Genomic DNA, 9154 nt, shown 5'->3' with positions numbered 1-9154 from the left:
CCTGAAGATCTCTAGTCTGTAGATGAGGATGAGCTGCATCAGAATGGTGCATCTGACGGACCGGAGGAACAAGGAGACCTTGGCCAAATGACCCTGGCAGGGATGAAGTGATGGTTGTGATACCTCACCCCATCACCTCACCTCACATTGGCCACCAATGAGACCTAGCCTGCTTCACTCATGACATGGAATATGATGTAATCATGTAGCAAAATAGTATAAAAACTATGGTCTGTTAGAGGGGGGGCAGCTTTCTCTTGCAGATGCTCTTGAGTGTGTGTAAACGGAGATCTCTGGATCGATCCATCTTTCTATTTTTCTGTCTATTGTCTTTAATAAACTTTGTACTCTTTGTCCTGATACCATACCCAACTGCTTTGACTGTTCTTTCTCACCATTAAGGTTCAAATTTCAATGACAGTGCAGTATAGTACACATGTTTGTGTTGTTTTTCAACCAGGGAAGTGTAATCATCAACATCACACTATAAAGTTATTGAGGATATTCCAGTAGGCAGTGTGTCAGAGTCCACTTACAGTGACAGTGACATCAGCGAAGGAGAATATGAGCCAGATGTGAGACAAAGGGAAAAAAAGCAAAAAAGAACAAATCGAGGAAGGGGACAAAGGAAATGAGGGAGGTTTAAATAATTATCAAAGAAAACAGAATGTCAGAGGTAGGAATAGAATCTGGAGATGCAAGGATATTGATTACCAAGGGGTCCTATCTATGTTCACTGGGGAATTTTGAGGTGAAAGCACAGGGTGAGGTACCCATTGAATTATTCTCCAGTCTGTTTCAAGACTCACTCATAGATGAGACTGTTTTGAGAGATTTCCTACAAGGAAATAGCTGTGGAATAACCTGAAGGTTTTGACATCACTGCCTATATTTATTTATCCAATACAAGTTACATTGTAGCCTGAACGGCATTATATTGCAATTACTGTAACTGTTCAAATATTAAGAGTTGTTTGTTTTAAGGTTCTTTTAACAGAACAAAACTTACTTGTTATAATGAAAAGAGAATAGATTCTCCCAATTTGTTATATATTTTGGCAATTTTTATAGAAAATATTCACTCCGTTCTTGCATGGTGTCCACATATTTGGAATATATGTGGAACATATGTGGAATCTTAAAAAGATTTTTATCAGAAATATTAAACCATTTGACTTTTTATGCATGTCAGACTAATAAAAACAATTATTTAAATCTAGCCGCAAGCGGAGATTGCAGGTTCACACACGTACTGGCCTAAGCAGCCGAAGAGAACCAATGTTGTTTTGAGCAAATGTTTGACCTTTGATATGAAAGTATGAAGTGTTTTTTTTTTTTTTAATCTTAGATGAGGCACTAAATCCCCAAAAAAATCAAAATGTGGCTAAATGTATTGGCAAAAAATGATTCAGATCAGAATCAGAATCTCTTTATTTTGCCAGGTATGTTAAACATACTAGGAATTTGTCTTTGTGACGGGTAGGGTGAGCGAAAATAAATGGAAGCGATCACGCCAAGTCTCAGGGAAATAGGATGGTTTAATATGTAAAGTGCGCAAACCAAAACCCGTGAACTGATCCGAATTAAGGATATAATAACCAGCGGTCAACTGGTACAAAGACAAGACATATATAGACGAACAAACGACCCTCAGGTGAGACGGATCGCGGGCTCCGCCCACCTGAGGGACGAACACAACACCACACCCACAGGACAAGCTGCTGCTGTAGACGGGGGGCGACCAGTAGGGGGCCGCCGTACCGTGACAGTCTTGGTGAGAGCAACACATGTATGACATGTAACACGTGCACACTGTTGACAAACATAACTCTAAAGGTACAATAAACAATAAATAGACTCTGGAATATAGTTAGTACTAGAAAAAAGACATAAGACAATATAAATGTAAAATATAAAATCTGTACTGTACACATGTGAGTATGAATATGTGAGTACGAATATATATGTATCCAGATGTTCTTGAGGTAGGTTTATGTTTAATAATGTTGTAGATGTTGCGGATGATGTTAACATTGTACAGCTGTGCAAAATAGCATAGTGCAAGTGAGAGACATGTCCTGTTCAGTGCAATTAAGTCCATTTGGTTTAAAGACTCAGATGAGTCCACTGTGGTTGAGGAGAGCTACAGCTCTGGGAAAGAAGCTGTTAGCATGTCGTGTTGTGCTGGTTCTGATGGTCCTTATTCTTCTACCAGAGAGGAGAGTCTGGAAGAGGTGATGTGCAGGATGTGAGGGGTCTGTTGTAATTTTGCGAGCGCGTTTCCTCACCCTGCTGGTGTGGATCTCCTGCAGCGTTGGCAGGTTACATCCGATGATCTTCTCTGCTGATCTGATGATGCGCTGGAGTCTGGCTCTTTCTTGTGATGTAGAGGAACCAAACCAGGTGGTTATGGATGAGGTGAGGATGGACTCGATGATCGCTGTATAGAACTGGATCATCAGGGTCTCTAGTTCTAGATTAGTTTAGATTAGATTAGATGATACTTTATTAATCCCCAAGGGGAAATTCACTTGTCCAGCAACACACATCAATTACAAAAACACACAAATGCCACACAACACCAACCCACCCACCCAGATGTCCATAGTTGGTATATAGCGACCAACTTTAGGCCAATGTTGGAGCACATTGCTGTTTAATGCTTTGATTGTTTTATAATTGTTATATATTACGTTCATTTATATATTTAGAGGGACAGGAAGGGGTTAGAAATTCAGATTAGATTAATTTTCTAACATTAACATATCTTTATATTATGGTGATTTCTGTAACCCCCATGGTATTGGGGACCTAAGTAATCTAAATGACTAATGTACATTTTCTGACAGAAGGAAATGTTTCTTTGACTTCATTGCGCAGAAGTATGCTTTAAAAGTGTACATTAAAACACATTACATTTACATCCAGACAGTATATGACATATTAAAATACATTGATAAATTATATATATCTTGTCTTTTTAATACACACTTATTTACAGCAATTAATTCATTAAATAAATCTCTAATAATCTCAAATATGAATATCATGTCAAGAAGTTTTTCTGTGTCCTTTCCTCCGTGTTGTTTGTGTAGTGTCTACCATGGTTTGCTGTGCTGCATGGGGATGCTCCAATCGATCAGAGAAAGGAGCAAAAATGTATGGTTTCCCCACTGTAACTGAGAGGAGAAATAAATGGTTGTCTCAACTAAGCAGGAGCAATTTAACCCTCACTAAAGATTACAACAGCAAATATATATGTGAGGTAATCATCAAACACTGCATTTGCACTTTTCACAATAAACACACTATTGGAAAGCTTAATGCCTGATTTATTAAAATACAGAATAGTGAACAAAAAAAATCAAAGACTCCAGACAGACTCCGGTGCAGGGTGAGGGTGCTATCTAGTTGCAGGCTCCATTGAATCCCCTATGGTTCTTTGGCTTAAAGAGAGAGAGGAGAAAAAGACAGGAGAAAATGATTATTATGAGTATTGATGTGATATGAATTTGAACTTGTTGCACATCTTTGGTTGTTTTTTGTACGTGTATACGTATCTAGTAAGTGTTCTCTAATACTGTGTATTCACCCACTATGGGATATGTATATGGGTAGACAAAACTGAGTTGTCATGTGTGAGGAGTAAACTCACATCACTCTGCAGGCACATTTTGAGGCAGACCAGTTCATCAAAACCAAACAGGGCAAGACTAGCTGAGAGCAGATGCTGTTCCCACCATTTTTGTGCATCGCCCCGCACTCAGAAAGAGGAAGTGCCCTGCACTACGATGCACCACTGGACCTGTAAAGACAGGGCAGGGCCCATAGCTGCTTATCACAGCTATAGTGTTAGAGGTGACACAGGTATAATAAGTATGAACTCCTAATAATTATATTATTTCTTTAAGTGATAGAATATTTAAAACTTAATCACACTAAATAGTATATGTCTTTTATATCTAGTAGTTTCAAAAATTGAGGAAGTACGTTAATAAAATAAAATAAAAATAAATAAAACAAAATAAAAAGCAAAATAAAATAAATAAATAAAAAATAAATAAAAGGATAAATAAATAAAATAAAAGGAAATAAAACGTTAGCTGGTACTCCAAAATGGATATCATCAACATCAATATCAACATCTTTTGGAGCCGTCCTGAGCTTTTAAAATCTGATCGGCTTTATTCTAACAAGACTGGGACTCATTTCACCCCCACGACCCAACACTCTCTACAATCACACTCAAATGTTATATTTAAACAATACTTAGCTATCCCGCAAAAACATCGCGTTTAGGTGAAATGGCATTAAGAGAGGAATTTACAAATAATAGGCTGTCTAACCGTATTCGCGTTGTCTTAGCATAGATTTAGTTCCCTAAATCTGCTTATTAAGAGGTAGATAATTCACTAAAATGCTTTAATGCACATTTTAATGCACATGTTAATTTGATTCTGATGTCCTTATAATACACAATCAGATTTTTTAAGCGTACTAACCTGTAAAAGTATATGATGGTCCACTGCTCCAGTTTGACTGCGCTGCTCGTATTTGCTGCCAACTTCCGGGAACTATTGACAGGCTCCACGATCCGCCATTGCTGTAAAAAAACTGGTCCATTGGAGTGAACGGAGTTGTCGCGACTCTCTCTCTATATGGCTCTGGCCTCACAGACCCGGCCCAGAGTTCACCTATTGGCAGGCAATACATTGCCCCTCCCTGAAGGGTCAACTGCCCCGGTGACCCACAGAGCCCGGACAAAGTCTCTCAAGTGAGCAGGGGTCCTCCTGAACCGATGTGGTCTCTCTTGAGCTCTCGGCAGCGCTGGGTCTGTGTCTGGGCCAGCGTGCGGGATGTCCTTAGGGGGATTAGAGCCATTAATGTCTCGCTGGCAGGGCCGATATGGAGTGAGACGGTCCGGTCCCGGTGCACCACCAAAATGCACCTTCCTGACCGCACTCGATACACCACTTCCCCCAGGCGGCTCAGGATTTCACAGGAGCCCTCCCAGTGGGACTGGAGCTTGGGGCAGCGCCCCCGTCGCCGTCGTGGGTTGTAGAGCCAGACCAGTACCCCTGGGGCAGGAGGATCACCTTGGCACTGGGAGCCGTAGGCAGTCTTCTGCCGACCACAAGCATCCCCCTGGTGTTCTTGAGCCAGCTGCACATACCGGTGCGACTGCTGGTCTCCACTGCCTGCCCCATGTGGGGCCCCAAAGGCCAGCTCCACGGGTGTGTGCGCAGCTCCATGGGTGTGCGCAGATCCACGGGTGTGCTCTCTGCCGAACATGAGCTGTGCTGCCATGTCCCAAATGAGCACTCAATGGCAGCATCAGTATAGATGTGTGTGTTGCTTTAGTGGGGATGCTCTGTGAAGCTTGACTGCTGGTGAAGTCTACTTGATGGTCCCTGGACTTCACATTTACATTTTATGGCATTTGGCAGACGCCCTTATCCAGAGCGACTTACATTTTTATCTAATTTTTTATACAAGTGAGCAATTGAGGGTTAAGGGCCTTGCTCAGGGGCACCTCAGTCATGGCCTTAGGTCTGGGAATCGAACCCACAACCCTCCGGTCACAAGACCAGTTCCCTAACCGCCAGGCCACGACTGCCCACTTCACTCCTCTGGCTGGACTTTCAAGCAGGAGCAAAAAGCCTTCGGGATGGCCGCAAAGATGCTCGACAGCATCTTTGGAAGCTTCTTAACAGGAGATGCGTTTTTACATGAAGCTGGAAAATATCAGACAAAATTATTAAGACTAAGATTAATTAATTTAAAGATTAATTATTAAATATTCAAAATATGGTACACTTCCACTCCACCCCCCCCCCCCCCCCCCCCCCCCCCCCCCCCCTTACAACACACCATTTCAACAGACTTACAGAATTCAGGAGAAGTAGTTTGCAGGTCGCCTCCTGTTGTCTTCTCTGGGCTTTCTTTATTTTGCTTCAATGGAAACTAACATTAAGAGAAATTCAAAAATCAAAAGGAGACCTCCAAAATGCTGTATGAAAGAATCTAGGGAACACACTTAAATATATTGATATATTGCTATGAATTGTATAGTGTTAATTCACTACCAAAATGTTCATCTCCACATGTGAGATGACTAGCAGAAAAACATGACTAGCAGAACATTAATTTCAAGAAATGTATTAGAAAAATAGACCTTCATACCTTCCAGCCAAATTTGACCATTGGGGACTTGAGAATCAAATCGAACCAGCTGATCTTCAGTGATGGATCCAAGTTGCAGGTGTCACTTACTGAGCAGGATGGGTCGTCTTCACTACTGAGTGAGATTGTTTCGAAACTCTGTGCATCACTCTCTGCCCTGACGGAGGGTTCAGGTGGTGCACTAGTAGATGAAGTAGTGACATTGCGATCCATCATCCAGCTAATGTCATCGTCAATTCCCGCACACCAAATATCTGGGTCTTCAAGTAGTCCAGAATCCATGTTGTTGTTCTTATTTATAATTAACATATTAACTAAAGAAATAAAAATACACAATAGTGTTACAGTAATAGATTTGCATTAATTAGCTCAACATATGAGTAAACAAATAGTTAAGATTTCACATGTACATTGCATATCCCTCCAAGCTCACTTCTAAACACAGCACACCTCTACACACAACACATCAGCAAAGACAAATGCACCTCCTACACACTACGCCACTAATCAAACACACCACGTAAAATCCATGATGTAGTGACTTGGACATTTTTTTCAACATTACTTAATCACATTTAAAATAGTTTTATTAGATGCAGCACAATATAACAAAAAAATATGCCTTAATTGTCAAATTTTATCAAGCCAGTCCAAAGATATTCACATTTAAATCGGTCCTTTTTTAAAATTTATTATTTTTTTATGCAATTAACCTAAAACGAAAGGAAATCTTGTGATCAAGAAATGTGCTCTAGTTTTAGCATGTGGCTACATGATGGTCCTCCCAGCGAAGACGATAGCCGGGAAGACACAGCGCACTGCAAATGGGGGAAAACGCGCTGCACATAGTTGAATCGTTTGATCAAAATGACGTGATATATTTTATAATCGCGATAGAAATAAATGAACGCTGTACAAGTTCATAAATCACTTTACTCAAACGCTTCAACAACATGTACGCTACATTTCATAAACGCATTACAAATTCAGAAAACACATGCAATGGAATCCTATGAGAACCGCGGGGAAGTATGTTGGAAGCAGCTAAAACCAGCTGAAAAGTAAGTTTTATGATGACCACAGTTTTGACTAGCTCCTTTTTCAGTTACTTCTGAGAACACCTTCACAACTTTTCTTTGCAACATCTAAACGCAAACTACGCAAACAATGAATGAATGCATTGTGGCACCCTACTCCACAAGCAATATGCCTGTCTCCAGGTTCGCGCCTCAGCCCAATCACAAATATTTAGCGTTTCTGCACGCTCTCCCACGCAGTGTCCATGTCGCACATACGTAATCGCTTCATTATAAACACTACACGGCAATGCATTAATCTCTTTACATAAACAAATGATTTAAGCATTTCGACGTTTAAGAAGTTGCTCGCTGAATATATTTGTTACCTATTATACAACAGTTAGTTCCGACCTCACAATCTGATTGGGTGAGAAGTGTTCTAACCGTGCTGGTATTTGTGAGAACAGCACAGAGACCGGTCTCTGGAACAGCACCATTCTCACAACCTGTATCACTGGGCGGACGCGTTGCCAAGCAATGGCATATACACATAAGACTTCGGCTCGTGCCTACGACCAAATCACTCCCTCTCGTGTTCTATTGCTTAAATAACACACTATAAATCACTATCGATAAAGCAAGCTATATAACACAATCTAGCCATTTGACTCTGTGCTAGGTTGCCACTTAAACAAACGGCCAACCTCTGCTATTACAAACATTCTAAGTAAACATTTAGCAAAGCAAATAGCTGAATTCGCACTTACCGATGAAGCGTCAGTTGGATAAGATTTTAACTGGATTCTTTCCTCTATGCCTATAACACTGAATAGATTGTCCTATTAGCTCAGTTATAACAATTAGGAATGAATAAATTATGCTCTTAATTACAGTTGATAATATCTGCTTGCTGTCAGCTGTTAGGAGAATTCGCCTACACTGGCGTATTTTCAGAATGAAGGGCGATTTATATAGTCTACCACAGGGGTGCCCACAGTTTTCAGCTTGCGAGCTACTTATAAGATGACCGAGTCAGAAAGATCTACCGGGGTGGCGGCGAACGTAATTTGTTGAGCGGGGGGGGGGGGGGGGGGGATGGCGAACGTAATTTGTTGGGGGGGGGGGGGGCGGCGAACGTAATTTGTTGAGTGGATTGCAGATTGGCTACCGTGAATGTCAATCAAAATACAACCGTCATTGCAGATGTGCGATTCATCTACTACTATTTTATGTGACGTGATCTACGCACATTCCTTCGCGATCGACCGACACTTCGACGTAATGAGCACCCCTGGTCTACCATGTATGACGTCACAATGCTCATGACGTCATAGGCATTCCATGCGCTAGCCTCACTATCCTGGCTTGCATAAAATTTATCCATTGCATTTTACAGATAAGGGAAATACTGTTATACATTCAAATTAGGACATCTCATAAAACGGACGCAGATCTAAACTGTATATGGGAATGTTTTTGCTTTTTATAAAGACCTAACGCTAAGCAGTTTCTTCATTGCTGCTGCCAAAATACTGAGCTGCCACACTTTTCCAGCACAGAATCACTGGTTCTCAGGCAGAAAAACTGCTGCTGTTCTGGTCCCATAGTCTTGTTGGTGTGGAAGTATCTGTGATGCAAGTGGCTGAAGCCGCGACCCAGGCATCATATCATAAAGTTGTTTAACCACATGAATTTAAATAGATTAAATTAAAAAAGAGAAAAAAACATTTGTCTTCTCTTGTGCTCATAGTTAAGTCCCAGGCAGTACTTTATAATTAGTTTATTATACCAGTTATCTCAATATGATTATTATACCAGCTTTTGCCAATTGGTGATTTTGCACAGATTGGAATTTGTCATCCGAATTTGTCATCATTTGTCATCCGGAATTTGTCATCATTTGCACAGATTGGAATTTTAACATCTAAGGATTTTTACCTCATAAATCAAGT

This window comes from Brachyhypopomus gauderio, unplaced genomic scaffold, assembly GCF_052324685.1.
Source record: "Brachyhypopomus gauderio isolate BG-103 unplaced genomic scaffold, BGAUD_0.2 sc81, whole genome shotgun sequence".
Taxonomy (NCBI): domain Eukaryota; kingdom Metazoa; phylum Chordata; class Actinopteri; order Gymnotiformes; family Hypopomidae; genus Brachyhypopomus; species Brachyhypopomus gauderio.
Note: the sequence above shows the minus strand (reverse complement) of the source record.